Source organism: Mastigoproctus giganteus, chromosome 14, assembly GCF_048544385.1.
Source record: "Mastigoproctus giganteus isolate SK-2022 chromosome 14, ASM4854438v1, whole genome shotgun sequence".
NCBI lineage: Eukaryota > Metazoa > Arthropoda > Arachnida > Uropygi > Thelyphonidae > Mastigoproctus > Mastigoproctus giganteus.
In genome coordinates this window covers 123,932,225-123,952,335 of record NC_143588.1, presented here as the reverse complement: position 1 = coordinate 123,952,335, position 20,111 = coordinate 123,932,225, and the positions used below count along the sequence as shown (strand labels likewise).

Below are 20,111 nucleotides of genomic sequence, written 5' to 3'. Positions count from 1 at the left end.
TATTTAAAATGAAAACTAAAAAGAAAAAAAAAAAAAAAAGAATGTGAATTTTAAAGCGCCGTGAATATTTTCCACCATAAAAAAACATGGGCGTGGCTAAAATTATCTTTTCCGGTCAAAACAGCGCTCAGTAGGTGGGGGGAGAGGGGTGACAAAATCGTGAGCGTGGATGTTTCTCGCTAATCCTTGTTCAGTATGTGTTATGCGCTTGTCATGGAAGGTTTCGTCATTTGCTTTTAATTTATATACTTACAAAAATGATAAATCTACTGTTTTGCAGTGTAAAACCGACTTCTTCGAGTGTATTAACGGAAGAAAGTGACTTTATTGTGGACAAGTTCTTTCTAACCCCTACAAAAATATGGCTACGAATAACAAGAGAAATGTGAAAATATCAAAGAAGGTGATGATATTAGTGAATAAAATTAATTGAGTTATTAGATCCTTGAGGATATGGTCCTTGAGGTTGTCACAGACATTCTCTCAGATATGTCAGACAAGCTGTTCTTGCTACCTGGGAGTCTAAAACGCTGATGGAACTGATATTCGGGTGACACTCAAGTCAAAGTGGACCCAATTTCGGCGAAGTCCGGACGGTCTATGACAGCCAAATCCTCTGCTTGCACCTTCACAATGGCGGGACTGTTAGTAATCCTGGGTATAACCTTCATGCACAAGTACATGGTGGGTGATCACCCAGGTGTGAACCAACGTAAGCAGGGGTCGAGGTGTGGCGCCCACACAACAAGGAGGAACGCTGCCCCTCTATGTTACCAGGCAGTACCAGGTGGTAGATGACTCTCATCAACCGGTGAAATACCACCACTTTGCTTATTGGAGGCTTGAAGTGGTGGAACTCATGTTTAGTCTCTAGAGCTAAGTTCCGGCCAACCCTTCCCTATCTCTTCCATCATGCAGTATGATTGATGATTTTTGAGGTTATGATGAATGTCGTGGCGAGTCCAATATTCCTTACATTTCGAGGGTACAGCTCTAAAATGGTGTTCGCAGGCCGGCCGCTAGTTAGTACACCGGACTGAACCTATTGGTAACTCTCTAGGAAGCTTCCGGATCAGCTAGTGTATAATCTTGCTACCTCTACTCTGCCAGATAGTGACTGGAGGGAGTCCGAGTAGTGTGTATGCGGGGAGCATTGTCGAGGCCACGTTATGTCAAGGATCTGGGTATATTCTTACCACATGTACGCCACATCCAAAAATTTCATTACTTCATACAGCATGTCCCACCCACTTTTTCTTACTATTGAATACACCATGAATTGTCAAAATAATAGAGCAAGCTTATCTGCGAAAAGATCTAAACCTCCCAAGGACTTCCTAATTCATTTCACAAATATACGTGGTCTCAATTCTAATCTCAATGATGTCCATTTCCACTTGCAGTCTTCCAAACCCCATGTACTTTTTCTGACTGAATCTCAGTTATCAGTTGATTCAACTACTGCTCATCTCAGATGTCCAAATTATTTGCTGTATGATTCCTTTCGACTCAAAGGTGGTACTTGTGCATATGTCCGTTCTGATATTCCCTGTAAGAGACTTGGCAATTTGGAACTCCTCTCTTTGATCTTCTCTGGCTTAAAATCTCTCTACCTCATTGTGTAAAATTCATCTGTTGTCTCTACCGTTCTCCCAACTCCACTAATCGCTTGGAGCTCTTTGACTTCCTCTCTTTGCAACTTGACTTTCTCCAGTCCAACTTTCCTAACAGTGAGGTAATTTTCCTTGGTGATTTTAACGTTCACAACTCCAGCTGGCTTCCGTTTTCTAGTCACACCGACCCAGCAGGTCGAGATGCTGAGGCTTTTGCAATTACTAATGACCTAGCACAGATTGTTCATTTACCTACAAGAATACCGGACAATCCTAATCATACAGCCAATACGCTTGATCTTTTTCTCACAAACAACCCTTCTAAGTACAAGGTTGAAGTGAGAGGTCCTTTAGGCACTTCAGATCACAACTTGGTGATTGTCTCTTCTCCAATGGAACCTTCATCTCATGGCTATTCCCAACCTCGTATTGTTTGGCATTACAAGAATGCAAAATGGGAGGACCTGCGAGACTTCTTTTCTTCTTTTCCTTGGTCTGATTACTGTTTAAAAACTTCTGATGTCAACGTTTGCTCAGATCGTGTCAGTGAAATTATTCTTGCAGGAATGGAATCCTTTATCCCACACTCCACTTTAAAATCTCGTCCTTTATCTAAACCTTGGTTTTCCAATAAATGTGCTAAGGCTGTCCAAGAGAAGAATGTTGCATATCGTAATTGGCTTGTTTCTAATTCTTCAGTTTCATTTTCTGCCTACACCAAAGCTCGCAACAATTGTTAAGCAGTTATTAGTCAGTCCAAACTAGAGTTTCAACAGGCTAAGAGTAGAAAACTTGCTTCTTGCCCTAATGGTAGCCGAGCATTCTGGTCTCTTGCCAAAGCTATTGGCCACAACTTTTGCCCATCTCTGCTCCCACCGCTGTCCAAACCAGATGGTTCTGTTGTCATTTCAGCCAAGGATAAAGCTGACCTGCTAGCATCCCATTTTTCTTCGAGCTCATGTAATAATGATCTTGGTAAAACACCTCCCACCATTCCCAACACGCTCCATTCAATGCCTCCTGTGGTCTTCCGTCAAAAGGATATCAGAAGGATTTTGATGAATCTTGATGCTAAGAAAGCTCCAGGTCCTGAAGGTATTTCTTCACTTGTTCTCAAAACCTGTGCTCCTGAACTTACTCCTGTTCTTTGCCGCCTTTTTTCACTTTCTTATTCCAAAGGTGTTTTTCCTTCTGCTTGGAAATTTGCTCATATCCAGCCGGTTCCTAAAAAGGGTGACAAATCCCTCCCATCCAATTATCGTCCCATTGCAATTACTTCTACTCTTTCTAAAGTAATGGAGAAATCAATTAACCGCCAACTCTTAAACTACCTAGAAACCTTCCGACTGATCAACGATCGCCAGTATGGATTCCATCAGTGTCGATCCACTGGTGATATTCTGGCTTATGTTACCCATTTATGGACTAATTCAATGGAAAGGTTCGGTGAAACACAAGTAGTTGCTCTTGACATCTCAAAGGCTTTTGATCGTGTTTGGCATAAAGGTCATCTAAACAAGCTTCCATATTATGGTTTGCCAACTGTTTTTAGTAATTGGTTATCCAGTTTTCTCTCTGATCGCTCACTGAGGGTGATGGTAGATGGCTCTCTCTCTTCTAACTTCTCCACTAATGCCGGTGTCCCCCAAGGTTCAGTTCTTTCCCCCACTCTTTTCCTCTTGTATATCAATGACCTTCTTCCATTGACTGGAAATCCTATCCATAGTTTTGCCGATGATAGCACATTGCATTCAACTTTCCATTTTGAGAAACCTTGTCCAGCTCAATCAGCTTCAAGTTCTCGAAAGTCTGCTGCCAATTCCTTAAATGCTGATCTTCAGGTAATTCTCCAGTGGGGCAGAGACAACTTAGTTGATTTCAATCCTTCTAAAACTCAATCTTGTCTTATATCTTGCAAAAAGGATTCTTCTGCTCCTATGCTTATCTTTGGTGACACTCCAATTTCTAGGCAAAATGATATATCTCTTTTGGGGATTACCCTGACTTCTAATCTCTCTTGGCACAAGCACATTACAAATATTGCTTCCTCTGCATCTAAAAAACTTGGTTTTCTCTTTCGCTCTCGGCGTTACTTTTCTTCCAAATAGCTGCTCACTCTGTATAAATCGCAAATCCGCCCTGCCATGGAATATTGTTCCCACATCTGGGGTGGTGCCCCCAAAAGCTCTCTCAGGCTTCTTGATTCCATTCAGAAGAGGGCAGTTAGGTTAATTAATGATTCATCTCTAACAGAGTCTCTTCACTCGCTTTCTCATAGACGCACTGTTTCTGCTGCATGCCTCTTCTACAGATATTTTCATGGGCACTGTTCTTCTGAACTGGCTTCTATAATTCACGCTCTCTCTTTCAAAACAGTCCGAACACGTGCTGCCACCAGCCAACATCCATTTACTGTCCAACTTCAAACCCACAGAACCAACTTTTCATCTTCCTCATTTATTCATTCAACTGCCGTTTTCTGGAACAACCTTCCTTCATACGTATTTCCTAAAAATTACAATCTACAGAAGTTCAAGTCCAATATCAACAAATATCTTGTTTCGTGTTCTCAACCTCCAACCCAAGCACGGTACTAAGTACTATAGGTTATAATACCTCTCGTGTTTGGGGTTCTCATAAAAAAAAAAAAAAAAAAAATTGCTCTTTAACTCACAATGTTAAATTAGAAAAAATGGAAAAGCTTTAAATCTGTGGATAGACCGAACTCAAAATTCCGTTAAGTTCACTCATCATTCGTGAAAAGGCAAAACTCCTTTATCAACACTTTAGCAAAACTGGTGATAGCACTGGCGGGATAAGTTTTTTTGCTAGCAAAGGCGCTGGTTTGAAAGATTTGTTTGAGATTTCTGATAAATATTACATTTAATATTAAATTGTTTCTTATTTTCATTTCGATGCCATATGCTTGCATTTCACTATGTACTGTCTATGTACCTATTCATATTATGAAGGTACATATAATACATATATAGACAAAATGTTAAACTAGTTTTTCTTATATAGTTCATACTTTGAAACGGAACCCCTTTATTACTATGGGAGCCATAACTCAGTATTCGCGACATTTCTCAGGAACGTAACCCCCGTGAATAACGGGGGTTTACTGTACTGCAAAAACGTTGGGAGGTGCATTATGGCTACAGAAGCTGATGCGCCAACAACTACCAAAAAAAAAAAAAAAAAAAAAAGAACTGCTTTATCATCAATCATCAAGAACCTGATAGCTCCGAACCAGAAATGGAGGAGGAACAGAAAATACAAGAACAACCTTAAGCAGCCGAAGTGGAAACAGATGAGGTTGTGGTATCCAGAATAAAAGAAGAATGGAAGAAGGCTCTATAGAATTCAGATGGACCCAAAACGAACGACACCACAGTGAAGGAGGGACCCAACATAATCTTTTGGCAAGTCACAGACTAACTCAATCGGCAAAAATACCGGATTACCTCAACAACAAAGAAGGAACACTAGATACCATCCACACAGCCATTTATTACAGCACTGTAGCGGTCACCAGGATGAATAGAAGAGAAATCATAGACAAACAGAAAACAAAAAAAAAAAAATCAAAGAGCCACCATTCTGGGAAAAAAGACTACAGAAGAAGATAGACGAGCTAAGAGCAAAGATAGGCTAACTAACCCAGTATCAACAGGGTAACAGAAGTATTACGCTGATCAAAAAAGTGAAGACAATCCTCAAGAAAGACAACATCTACAGGAAATGAACCCAAAAAGAACCACACGATAGCAAAGGAGAGACCCAACAGAATCCTGTGGAAAATCACAGACTAACTCAATTGGCAAAAATACTGGATTACCTCAACAACAAAGAAGTAACACTAGATGCCATCTGCAAAGTCATTTATTATACCACTGTAGCAGCCACAAGGATGAACAGAAAACAAACAAAACAAAAAAAAAAAACAAATAATAAAATAAAAATAAAAAAAAAAAATATATATATATATATATATATATATATATATATATATATATATATATATAAATCAGAGCATCAAAAGAGTACATGGAAGACCAACAGAGCTTCTAACCAGAAGGCGCTTAGAGTGCTGGGGTAACCTGTGGAGCAGCAAAGTTTCCCATAATAGTTGTGCCCCCAGGATAGACCTAGAAGGGAAGAAAAGCATGGACATACAACAGATGTCAGAACTGGAGATTTGGGAAGTCCAACAGTCCATCACGACATCCCACAACTGGTAAGGCGCCTCTGTAGCCAGATGATCAGGGGCAGCAGTGTGTAGCACACGCTTCTTGATTAGACCGGGGTTTGAGCCAGTGACCACCAAATATGGAGGATGCGGAAAGGTCAGGGAATGACCACCGCATAACGCCGGAGCAATATGGCCTTAGTTGCTAATGCTCCTAAAAACGAAACAACCAACAACTGGCAAACTCCAGGAATAGATAACATTCACAACTAATGGTTTAATAAGTTCAGCTGCACACACAGACTTTATTATTATTATTATTATTACTAGCCATATAGTTGAAGGAAGCCTGAGGCCTATGCTGCACCAGCTAAAAGAAATTTTCGAGTTACCCTGAGAGAGAGAGAGAGAGAGAGAGAGAGAGAGAGAGAGAGAAGTAGAAGGGAATCACCAAGAAAGAGAACAATGATGATATGCAGCTCAGGACCCTGGGTGTGCCAAGCCCATATGCTATACTCACCAGATGTGAGCCCCTGGGGGAGCATAGCAGAGCAGTTCGTCCAAATGATAAGGCATCCTAACATAATTCCAGAGCCTCTGATTCAAGGAATTGCCTATCTGAAGGGTAAGGACAAAGAAACAAAAACTCGGCAAAGTACTGATCACCTGTCTCCCAACAATGTATAAGATATTGATTAGCTGCATAACTAAGAAGATAGATCAGCTGGACAGCCATAACACTATGGCTGAGCAGCAAGAGGGATGTAAACAGATGCAATCCTTGCTAAGTAACTGCCATGACCATCAGCATGGCAGTTATGGAGCAAGCCTATAAGGAGTACCGCAACCTGAACATCGCCTACAGACTACAGCAAGGCCTTCGACTACATGCTCAATAGCTGGATGATAGAGGCATTGAAGATCTAAAAAGCCAATCCAACAATGACATACTTCCTAGAAGCAACCACTGTCCACCAAGCACAAACAACAGGAAGTAAGAATATATTATAAAAAAAAAAAAAAAATGGAGGAAGAACCTGTACACCCTCTTTCACCAGATGTACTCACTCAATAGATGACACCAAATTTTAGGCTGCAATTAAAAATCAGCTCCAACAGCTTCTCTGGAACACGAGCTCAACACTGATATCAGGATGCAAATTGCCTAGGCAAATGCAAAACCCATGGTTTGTATCAGGCAAATCCAGTCTGCCTAAATTAACAACTGAAGAGATTGAAGCCATGACAGAGGGAGAGACCAAGAAAGATCCAGGGATGATGCATGCTGAACAGTTAGAACACAGGAGATCCATGCCCAACTCACTGAGAAATACCATCTGAGGAGCCTGCTAAAATAAAAACTGAATGGCAAGAGCGTGGTCAGGGCCAGAAGGAACTACGCAGTCCCAGTAATAACATACTCCTTCAGGATCATGGATTGGACCAACACCGAGCATGAGTTTATTATAACAATCAGGCTAATAGTAACCAACGACAACCTACATTTGCAGATAGTACAAACATTTGTACATTTGTGCATTGTGTACAGAAAGGAAAGACAAAATAGGATAGGAGGTTATGCTCTTAGTTAAGAAGCACATAAAATCTAATGCAGTGCATTCACATCAGTGGCCAGTGTAATGTTGAGTCAGTTTGGTGTGACATAAGCAATTGGAGAGAAAAAAAAATGAGGAGTGTGTTATAGACCTAATGACTCTGATGAGTACAACGAACAGCTATACAGAGAAACAGAGTGGGCCAGTAATTCAGAATGTCTTATAATGGGAGATTTTAATTTTTGAGATATTCACTGGAACTTGTGGTCACCAGAGGGGGGAGTAATACTCATGATGTGATTATCAGCAAGATTATTTATGAATTAAGAACTGCAGATAAAACAACCACTACTGGAAGTGATCACAGTATATTGATGTGGGATTTCCTTAAAGATCTACTACCATCATGGGTAAAGGGAAGGGTTTTTGGTTTCGTAAAATTTAACTATGGTGGTCTCAGAAAGCATTCAAGGAATTAATCATAGAAGCTACTAGGCTTTTCACACCAATTAAAAAATAGTGCTCGAGGTTTATGCCTAAATGAATTTCAGATGATGAGACTCATAACAGAGAAGAAAAATGCATGGGATGCATATAAATTACACGAAACAACAAATTTTGGGTCATATCTGTTACAGGCATGAAAATAAGTTTACTTTATGGATTTTGGGTGCTAAACATGGAAATAGTGCTTAAAATGTCAGATTGTTATTATTATTAGCCATATGGTGCAAGGAAGCCTAAGGCTTATGCTACACCAGCCAAAAAAAATTTCTGAATTACCCCGAGAGAGAGAGAGAGAGAGAGAGAGAGAGAGAGAGAGAGAGAGAGTAGAAGGGAATCACCAAGCAAGAGAAGAATGATGATATCCAGCTCAGGACCCTGGGTATGCCAAGCCCATACTCACCAGATTGGCTCTTGTTTTCAAAAAAAGTAGTTTTCTATACATTTATACATGGTATTTTTTATTTATATGGCAGTAAGGTGTAGCTATGAGCATACCCATATCAAAAATGGGACCTTTTTGCCTTTCTCTTGTATTCAGAGGCGCCTCCATAGCCAGGTGGGAAGGAGCAGCAGTGCGTAGCACATACTTCTTGATTAGACCGGGGTTCGAGCCCGTCACCACCAAATACGGAGGATGCGGAAAGGTCAGGGAATGACCACTGCATATCCCGGAGCAATATGGCCTTAGTTGCTAATGCTCCTAAAAACCAAGTAACAACAACAACAACAACAACTTGTATTCAGCTTTGGGAGCATCCCTTTATACCATCCAACAATAATCAGCTAACATGGTGCACTCCATTTGCTTTCGCATCTTTGTTCCATCACTGTGATATCTTGATGGAAGCACTCACCACATTTGTCGCTGATGGCACCACAGTTTGGCAGGAAGAAATCCAGGTGAGTACAAGGAATGCATCTTCAGTGACATGTTGCACTACAGTTTTTGTAAGAAGTAAACCAGACCTTCCATAAGCTGCCTGTAGTTGTTGGCTTTAACATTTCCTAGAAAATCAGTCGAAATATTTCGAAAGGCTTTCCATGCTGATTTCTTGCTTTCACCAAGGACACATTTATCTTTGAAAAGTTAACTTATTTGTGGACCAATGAAAACGCCTCCCTTAATCTTCTCTGTACTAAGTCTTGGGAATTTCTGTTGCAAGTATGTGAATGCAGAACCATTCACTTCCAAAGCCTTCACAAAATTTTTTATGAGCTATAGTTTGATGTGGAGTGGTGGAAGCAAAACTTTATTTGGATCTACCAGATATTCAAATACTACATTCTTCATTCCAGGTGTTAATGATTTTTGTTGAGGCCAACTCCACTTCTCGTAGTACATATCCTTGGCACGACTATCCTACTAGCAGAGAAAGAAACAATACTTAGTGTAACCCTTTTGTAGTCCTAATAAAATAGTGACTACCTTTAAATCACCACATATTTGCCACTCACTTCTGATAGTGTACACCTAAGAGAATTTTGTCAATGTTTGTGTATGTTTTTTTTGTGTTGTTACATCCCACTGTGTAACAACACAGCTTTAAGGCCAACCTTAAAAGTGTCGATAAATAGTTGTCGTTCTTTGGGAACGTGGCTCACATTCATTGCTGTCATGAGACCAACAACATTCTTACAGTGAGTTCACCTTTTGTTTGATAGAATTTATCACAGTCTTTATTTCAAATATGAAAGGTTGTCACTTTCACAAAAGGATCTAGAAGATTTCACTGTTGTAGCCTTGAGATGAAAAGCTCTGCCTTATCTTTTGGCAGTTAGAGATCCGTGATAAGGTCATTAAACTCACTTTTTGTGATCTTATGTGGTTCAAAAGAATAAAGATTTGGACAAAGTGGTGGATCCCTTGACGTAGACGGCTGCTGTATTTCTTCTTGTATATCAAGTTAATGATCATCAGCATATTTATCAGAGTGTACAGAAAAATGGTTGGGTGGTTCAAAAATAGGTAGTACTTCACCATGAGGTACGGAGGAATTGCAGATTCCTTATATTTGGGTAAACCACTGTCCACTTTTTCTTCATTGTCTAACAGGAGGCACTCTACAGAAGTAACAGTTTGACTTCTCCACATACGTAACAGAAGTCATCCAAACTATTCACACAATTACAGGCCATATTAATCTAACACGACAAACATACTGCATAAAACATAGGAATCTCACAGAGAACAAATCACTCAGTACCTAGCCATATTCGAGGATTACTGGAACAGAGTTGAAGATGCATTTGAGGCGATAACAACTTATTACACGATGCAGAGTAAGGCGACAGTTGCTGATCACGGGATAAGATAGTGGAGGTACTGAAACTGCAGTGTTGCCACATGTTTGGCCAAGAGCCATAGTTGATAATGTAGAGTAACTCACTAACACGAGACCCCAACTGAAATTCGAAAACAAGAGCCAACAACACACAAAAATTCTGAGGACGAGGGTTGCCTGTGCGGACGTGCCTTTCTGCCGCTCTTGGAACAGAGAAGTTTTTTCTGATTTATTTTCTGCTTTATTAGTTTAAATTGACATATTAACTTATTTTCTAGAGTAGCTTTATATTCCTATTTACGGTACTTAAGTTTAAAGTAACTTAGATAGAGATTTTGTAGGTATTACTTAGTATCAGAAAGGTTTTCAAATCCACGTGTTTACCGATCATAAATAGCCGCCATTGCTACGCGAAAATTAATCAGTAAAATCTATTAATCTTGTCGAACTTCATTGGCAATTAAATTGTACTTTTAACTATACATATAACCACTTAGGTTACGTAATATAAATAATTAGTAAAAATAAATAATTAATACATAACTTGATACGGAAGTTATATAAAGGGATTTCGTAGATAACACTCGTTACTGAAACAAATATATCGTAGATAACACTCGTAGATTTCGTAGATAACACTCGTTACTGAAACATAAATATAGCGTTATAACTGTGTTGAGATACAAGTTTAGGATTTAATTTTGTACTGAAATTGAAATTTTTATTGAAAGTAAATCGAAATCATGACTCAAAAAAGAGCAGCAAAGAAAAAGGCTCAAGCTAATGGGAATGCTGTGGCTCAGAGGAGAACTGAGGTGGGCAGTTGCCCTCTGAATCACAGCCTTTTAAGATGCACTATTTGCTTGATGTTTGCGGAGCAGTCAGGTATGAGACATGATACTGCCATGGGGGATGTCTTTGTATGTGCGCGATGCAAGGAGTGTAAGGAAATCAGGCGTCAACTCAGCATTGTTACTGCCATGATAGTGCCATGGGGATGTCTTTGTATGTGCGCGATGCAAGGAGTGTAAGGAAATCAGGCGTCAACTCAGCATTGTTATGGGCCTATATGAGAGCTTGAAGGACAGGGTGGATGCCCTCGAAGGATTACAAGTGAGGGGCCCATCAAGCTCTCAGCTGCCCACACCCATGCCAGAGCTTGCACTTGGTCATTGCGCAACACAGCGGCAGCCCCCAAGGCAGAATGCGCTGGTCCCAAAGGAACTGGTAGTTGTTGGTGACTCTATTGTCAGGGAAACGGGAACCATGCTTTGTAAAAAGGATAGGTGGAACAGGACCAGGGTATGTCTACCAGGGGCAAAGGCTGATGACGTTGCAGAGTGGATATCATATTTTAAGGGCACAAAAGGTGATATAGTTGTACACGTTGGCACTAATGATATTAAGAGTAGGAGACCGGCAGAATTACTTAACAAGTACAGGTCACTGATGAAAAAAAGCCGTGAATTAGGGTTGAATTTGAAAGAGTCTGCAATTCTGCCCAGACACGATAAGAGGGAGTATATGATGAGAGCCCTGTCGATCAATTCGCCCCTGGAAAGATTGTGCAGGGCTCAAGGGGTAGAATTTTTCTCAGCCTGGTCTGTACTTGTTAACAGGAGAGATTGCTTCTACAGGGATGGGATACACTTAAATAGAAAGGGTGCAAGAATGTTTGCTGATGCTATCGAGGCAGTGTTAGGAGGGTCGGAAAACTGCTAGATTGGGGGGATACAAGGACTAATAGATTAACAGTAGCCACTGGCAGAGGAGAAAGTGATTCTTGCACTGCTTCTATTGGAATGAGCAGCAGCCTGGAAAATAAGATGCAGGATATTTCAGAGACTGCTGGGAATCATTGGGGTACAAGTAAACACATGGGTTGTGTTAGGGTGGCTAAGAGGAAGAGCAGGTGCATGTATACTTGCGTGTACACCAATGCTAGGAGTCTAGTAAATAAATTTGATGAATTTGAGGTATTGCTCAAAACATCAAAGGCAGATATTGTTGGGATTTCAGAGACATGGTGTCACACAGATATAAGGTATGCAGAACTGCAATTTGGGGAGTACAACGTCTACAGAAAGGATAGACAGGATAGGCAGGGGTTATGCTATTAGATAAGAAACACATAAAAACCAAGGAAGTGAAGCCAGTCGACATCGCTGGACAGTGCAGTGTTGAGTCAGTTTGGTGTGACATAAGCATTGGGAGATCAAAATTGAGAGTAGGAGTGTGCTATAGGCCTAATGACTCTGATGAGTATAATAAGGAACTGTACAGGGAAATAGAGTGGGCCAGTAAATCAGAGAGTCTTATAATGGGAGATTTTAATTTCCCAGATATTGACTGGAATTTGGGGGCTGGTTACTCACACACTAGCAGGGCTTTTGTGGATTTATTGGATGATTGTTTTCTACACCAGCATGTTCGGGAGGCAACTAGAGGGAGTAATACTCTTGATTTGATTATCAGCAGTGATTCTTCATGCATTAAGAATCTGCAGATAAAATGAACCACTAGGTGGCAGTGATCACAGTGTGCTGAAGTGGGATTTACTCAAAGAGGTAACTACCATTAGGGGTAAACGGAAGGGTTATTGCTTCCGTAAAGGCGACTACGATGGACTGAGACAGTATTTAAATTCTATACAGTGGGACCAACTGATGATGTTACCAACAGCAAATTCAAAATGGGAAGCATTCAAAGAACTTATCTTGGAAGCTACTAGGCTTTACATACCAACTAAGAAATATTGTTCAAGGTTTAGGCCTAAATGGATGTCAGATGAACTAATGAGGCATATGGCAGAGAAGAAAAATGCATGGGATACATACAAATTAACACGTGACACAGAAGCCTATGATAGATACAAGTTGATCTGTAACCAAGTTACAAAGGAGGTTAGGCAGGCGAAGGCAGATTACGAGAAATCCTTGGCAAAGGATGCGAAGAAAAACAGCAAAGAGTTCTTTACTTATGTAAACTCTAGAAGGAAGGGGATGAATCAGATTGGTCCACTTGATATCGATGGGTCAACTGTTGATGATCCTGCTCAGGTAGCTAACAAACTAAATGAATATTTTGCATCGACATTCACACATGAGGAGTTATTTGGCGAGGGGAATGCCAGAGGTGTATTCAACTCTAGCAGTAAGCTACAGAATCTTGAAATAACTGGGAGTAAAGTGGAGGAGAAACTGTTGAAGATAAACACAAGAAAGGCACCTGGGGTGGATGGAATCTATCCAGTTATATTAAAGGAGGCAGCAATGGAAGTAAGCAAACCCTTAACCATAATTATGAGAGCTTCCTTGGACTCAGGGGAGGTACCCATGGACTGGAGATGTGCAAATGTGACCCCAATTCACAAAGGAGAATCAAAGGCTGACACAAGTAATTATAGACCTGTGAGTTTAACTTCTGTTCCCGGAAAATTAATGGAGGCACTGGTTAAAGAAGCACTGCAGGATCATCTAGACAAGACTTCAGTTATAGCTCAGACACAGCATTAGCATTAGCATTAGTAAAGGCATTTGATGCAAGAAAGCAAGCTTATGCAGCATCAGCCAAAAAAAAAAAAAAAAGTAACATAAATAAATAAAAATAACCACTTCCACTTCACCCCTCTGTTCGTTCGAAATACCTGTCCAGCTGAGCCTTAAACTTATTTAGGCTATCAACTTCCACGACAAGGGATGGAAGTCTGTTCCACCCACCAACCACCCGCTGGCTAAAGGCAAATTTCCGCACATCTATCCTACATCTGTCTTTCCTCAATTTGAATTTATGCCCTCTCAGGTGATTTTTCTGAGCTAGAGGAAGAATCCCATCAGCATTGAGCATGCTCAAACCATTCAAGGCTTTGTACACCTCTATCAGATCACCCCGCTGGTGCCTAGTTTCCAGACACTGTAATTTGCAAAACTTAAGCCTTTCTTCGTAAGAGAACCCCTTTGTCCCATTCACCAATCTAGTTGCCCTTCTCTGTACTCGTTCCAGCAGCTCTACATTCTTCCTGAAATGAGGCCTCCAGGCCTGTATACAGTACTCTAGGTGTGGCCTGACCATTGCCTTATACAAGGGAATAATCACCTCCTTATCCCTGCTAGAAAAATTCCTATATATCATTGACAATACACCATGAGCTACTCTTGCAGCTCGTCTGCACTGCTCAGAGAACTTCATATCTGCCTGCACCACCACCCGCAGGTCCCTTTCATTCTCTACCACTGTCAGTGTAGTACCACAGAGTTGATACGTTGCTCTGGGGTTGCTGTTTCCCATATGTAGTACTTTACATTTGTCAATGTTAAACTTCATTTGCCACCTCGAAGCCCATCTGCTCAACCTTTCCAAATCCTGTTGCAGCAGCATAGTGTCAGTAGTGTCCTTGACAACCCTGCCAACCTTCGTATCGTCTGCAAACTTGGACATTAAGCCTGATATACCATCATCAATATCATTTATAAATACACAAAACAATAAAGGCCCCAATACTGAACCCTGAGGGACTCCACTAATAACATTAGTTCACGATGAGCAGTGTCCATTGATTACCACTCTCTGTCTTCTCCCCCTCAACCACCCCTTTATCCATAGCAGCAACTTGCCTCCAATGCCACACTGCTCCAATTTGTGCAGCAGTCTTCCATGTGCAACAGTATCAAAAGCCTTTCTAAGATCCAAGTATATAATATCAAAGTTATTCCCTGCATCCAGTTCTTTTGTGACTGCATCATAGTATCCAATCAAATTGGTCAGGCAAGACTTCCCCTTAACAAAACCATGCTGTGTCCTAGCTATAACTGAAGTCTTGTCTAGATGATCCTGCAGTGCTTCTTTCACCAGTGCCTCCATTAATTTTCCGGTAACAGAAGTTAAACTCACAGGTCTATAATTACTTGTGTCAGCCTTTGTGAATTGGGGTCACATTTGCACATCTCCAGTCAATGGGTACCTCCCCTGAGTCCAAGGAAGCTCTCATAATTATGGCTAAGGTTTTGCTTACCTCCTTTGCTGCCTCCTTTAATATAACTGGATAGATCCCATCCACCCCAGGTGCCTTTCTTGTGTTTATCTTCAACAATTTCTCCTCCACTTTGCTCTCAGTTATTACAAGATTCTCTAGCTTACTGCTAGAGTTGAATACACCTCTGGCATTCCCCTCGCTGAATAACTCCTCATGTGTGAATGTCGATGCAAAATATTCATTTAGTTTGTTAGCTACCCGAGCAGGGTCATCAACAGTTGACCCATCGATCTCAAGTGGACCAATCTGATTCATCCCCTTCCTTCTAGAGTTTACGTAAGTAAAGAACTCTTTGCTGTTTTTCTTCGCATCCCTTGCCAAGGATCTCTCGTAATCTGCCTTCGCCTGCCTAACCTCCTTTGTAACTTGGTTACAGATCAACTTGTATCTATCATAGGCGTCCGTGTCACGTGTTAATTTGTATGTATCCCATGCATTTTTCTTCTCTGCCATATGCCTCATTAGTTCATCTGACAACCATTTAGGCCTAAACCTTGAACAATATTTCTTAGTTGGTATGTAAAGCCTAGTAGCTTCCACGATAAGTTCTTTGAATGCTTCCCATTTTGAATTTGCTGTTGGCAATATCATCAGTTGATCCCACTGTATTGAATTTAAATACTGTCTCAGTCCATTGTAGTCGCCTTTACGAAAGCAATACCCCTTCCCTTTACCCCTAATGGTAGTTACCTCTTTGAGTAACTCCCACTTCAGCACACTGTGATCACTGCCACCAAGTGGTTCATTTATCTGCAGATTCTTAATGCATGAAGAATCACTACTGATAATCAAATCAAGAGTATTACTCCCTCTAGTTGCCTCCCGAACATGCTGATGTAGAAAACAATCATCCAATAAATCCACAAAAGCCTTGCTACTGTGTGAGTGACCAGCCCCCAAATTCCAGTCAATATCTGGGAAATTAAAATCCCCCATTATAAGACTCTCTGATTTACTGGCCCACTCTATTTCTCCCAACAGTTTCTTATTATACTCATCAGAGTCATTAGGCCTATAGCACACTCCTACTCTCAATTTTGATCTCCCAATGCTTATGTCACACCAAACTGACTCGACACTGCACTGTCCAGCGATGTCGACTGGCTTCACTTCCTTGGATTTTATGTGTTTTTTAACTAATAGCATAACCCCTCCTCCCTTCCTATCCTGTCTATCCTTTCTGTAGACATTGTACTCCCCAAATTCCAGTTCTGCATTTCTTATATCTGTGTGACACCACGTCTCTGAAATCCCCACAATATCTGCCTTTGATGTTTTGAGCAATACCTCAAATTCATCAAATTTATTTACTAAACTCCTAGCATTGGTGTACACACAAGTATACATGCACCTGTTCTTTTTCTTAGCTATCCTAACACAACCCATGTGTTTACTTGTACCCCAATGATTCCCAGCAGTCTCTGAAATATCCTGCATCTTATTTTCCAGGCTGCGGCTCATTCCAATAGAAGCAGTGCAAGAATCACTTTCACCTCTGCCAGTGGCTACTGTTAATCTGTTAGTCCTTGTATCCCCCCCCAATCTAGCAGTTTTCCGACCCACCTAACATTGCCTCGATAGCATCAGCAAACATTCTTGCACCCTTTCTATTTAAGTGTATCCCATCCCTGTAGAAGCAGTCTCTCCTGTTAACAAGTACAGACCAGGCTGAAAAAAATTCTACCCCTTGAGCCCTGCACAATCTTTCCAGGGCTCTCATCATATACTCCCTCCTATCGTGTCTGGGCAGAATTGCAGACACTTTCAATTTCAACCCTAATTCACGGCTTTTTTTCATCAGTGACCTGTACTTGTCAAGTAATTCCGCCGGTCTCCTACTCTTAATGTCATTAGTGCCAACGTCTACAACTATATCACCTTTTGTGCCCTTAAAAGATGATATCCGCTCTACAACGTCATCAACTTTTGCCCCTGGCAGACATACCCTGGTCCTATTCCACCTATCCTTTTTACAAAGCATGTTTCCCGTTTCCCTGACAATAGAGTCACCAACAACTACTAGTTCCTTTGGGACCAGCGCATTCTGCCTTGGGGGTTGCCGCTGTGTTCCGCGATGACCAAGTGCAAGCTCTGGCATTGGTGTGGGCAGCTGAGAGCTTGATGGGCCCCTCACTTGTAATCCTTCGAGGGCATCCACCCTATCCTTCAAGCTCTCATATAGGCCCATAACAACGCTGAGTTGTCGCCTTATCTCCTTACACTCCTTGCATCGCACACACACAAAGACATCCCCCATGGCAGTATCATGTCCCATACTTGACTGCTCCGCAAACATCAAGCAAATAGTGCATCTTACAAGGCTGTGATTCAGAGGACAACTGCCCCCCTCAGTTCTCCCCTGGGCCACAGCATTCCCATTGGCTTGAGCCCTTTGCTTTGCTGCTCTGGTTTGAGTCATGATTTAGATTTACTTTCGATAAAATTTCAATTTCTGTACAAAATTAAATCCTAAACTTGTATCCAAACACAGTTATAACGCTATATTTATGTTTCAGTAACGAATGTTATCTACGGAATATTTACGTTTCAGTAACGAGTGTTATCTACGAAATATTTACGTTTCAGTAACGAGTGTTATCTGCGAAATCCCTTTATATAACTTTCGTATCAAGTTATGTATTAATTATTTGTTTTTACCAATTATTTATGTTATGTAACCTAAGTGGTTATATGTATAATTAATTATGTTAAATATAATTAATTATATTACGTTTGTAATCTAAGTCGTTATATGTATTTATTTAAACGTACAATTTAACTGCTAACGAAGTTAAACTAACGCTATCTAGTACGGTATATCGTATCACAAAGGCGGGAAAATTACGAACGGTTAGCGGAGTTGAAACACATGGAAACCTTTACCGATACTTTTATGCAATTACAAGGCCGAGTAAAGAATAAATACACCAAATTGTTTTGTTAAGGGGAAGTCTTGCCTGACCAATTTGATTGGATACTATGATGCAGTCACAAAAGAACTGGATGCAGGGAATAACTTTGATATTATATACTTGGATCTTAGAAAGGCTTTTGATACTGTTGCACATGGAAGACTGCTGCACAAATTGGAGCAGTGTGGCATTAGAGGCAAATTGCTGCTATGGATAAAGGGGTGGTTGAGGGGGAGAAGACAGAGAGTGGTAATCAATGGACACTGCTCATCGTGGACTAATGTTATTAGTGGAGTCCCTCAGGGTTTAGTATTGAGTCCTTTATTGTTTTCTGTATTTATACAGAAAACAAGCTTAATGTCCAAGTTTGCAGACGATACGAAAGTTGACAGGGTTGTCAAGGACATTACTGACACTATGCTGCTGCAACAGGATCTGGAAAGGTTGAGCAGATGGGCTGAGAGGTGGCAAATGAAGTTTAACATTGACAAATGTAAAGTACTACATATGGGAAACAGCAACCCCAGAGCAACGTATCAACTCTGTGGTACTACACTGACAGTGGTAGAGAATGAAAGGGACCTGGGTGTGGTTGTTCAGGCAGATATGAAGTTCTCTGAGCAGTGCAGACGGGCTGCAAGAGTAGCTCATGGTGTATTGTTAATGATATATAGGAATTTTTCTAGCAGGGATAAGGAGGTGATTATTCCCTTGTATAAGGCAATGGTCAGGCCACACCTAGAGTACTGTATACAGGCCTGGAGACCTCATTTCAAGAAGGATGTAGAGCTGCTGGAACGAGTACAGAGAAGGGCAACACGATTAGTGAATGGAACAAAGGGGTACTCTTATGAAGAAAGGCTTAAGTTTTGTGAATTACAGTGTCTGGAGACTAGGAACCAGCGAGGTGATCAGATAGAGGTGTACAAAGCCTTGAATGGTTTGAGCATGCTCAATGCTGATGGGATTCTTCCTCTTGCTCAGAATAATCACCTGAGAGGGCATAAATTCAAATTGAGGAAAGACAGATGTAGGATAGATGTGCGGAAATTTGCCTTTAGCCAGCGGGTGGTTGGTAGGTGGAACAGACTTCCATCCCTTGTCGTGGAAGTTGAAAGCCTAAATAAGTTTAAGGCTCGGCTGGACAGGTATTTTGAACGAAGGGGGGGGGGGGGGTGAAGTGGAAGTGGTTATTTTTTATTTATTTATTTTACTTTAATTTTTTTGGCTGATGCTGCAGAAGCTTGCTTTCTTGCATCAAATGCCTCTACTAATGCTAATGCTAACACATTTTAATGTGATTTTCGTGTTCAGCAGCATAAAATTAGTCAAGATTGTGTATTTTTATTTTCAGAACATTTTAGGTGTTGATTAGTGTTATCAAGCAGCACAGCAGCCTATAGTAGATATAAACTAGTCAATAATCCGGTCACAAAGGAGGTTAAGAAAGTGGAAGCACACTATGTAGATTACAAACATATTTGGCAAGTATTCAAAGAAAAACAGCAGACTTCTTTTCTTATGTAAACACTAGAAGAAAGGCAATGAGTCAAATTGTTCTGCTTGATATCAATGATTCGACTGTTGATAATCCTGCTCAGGATGTTGAGAAACTGAATGTATTCTACATCTACATTCACACATGAGGAATTCTTTAGGGAATTGAAGCCCAGAAAGTTATCAAACTCCAACAAGGAGCTGAATGATTTTGTAATAACTGAGGGCAAAGTGGAAGAGAAATTCCAAAAATCAAACATAAGAAAGGCAACTGGGGTGCATGGGATCTATCCAATTTTATCATGTTAGCCAGCAAATGTGCAAACCCTTAGCTGTAATTATGAGAGCATCCTTGGATTCTGGGGAGGTCCCCATGGACTGGAGTCGTGCAAATGTATCTCCAGTTCATAAAGGGTGACATGAGTAATTACATCTATTAGTTTAACTTGTGTTCCATGGCAAATGGTAGTAGTAGTAGTAGTAGTAATAGTGGCATGTGATGCAAGAAAGCAAGCGTATG

General features: G+C 40.8%; 1 protein-coding gene across 1 annotated transcript in view; it reads right to left on the bottom strand.

Annotated features, from left to right (window-relative positions):
- Window positions 1–20,111, bottom strand: part of LOC150075707 (calcineurin-binding protein cabin-1-like) — a 1,104,404-nt gene that overhangs the window by 258,807 nt on the left and 825,486 nt on the right. The gene's annotated exons all lie outside the window — the stretch shown is intronic.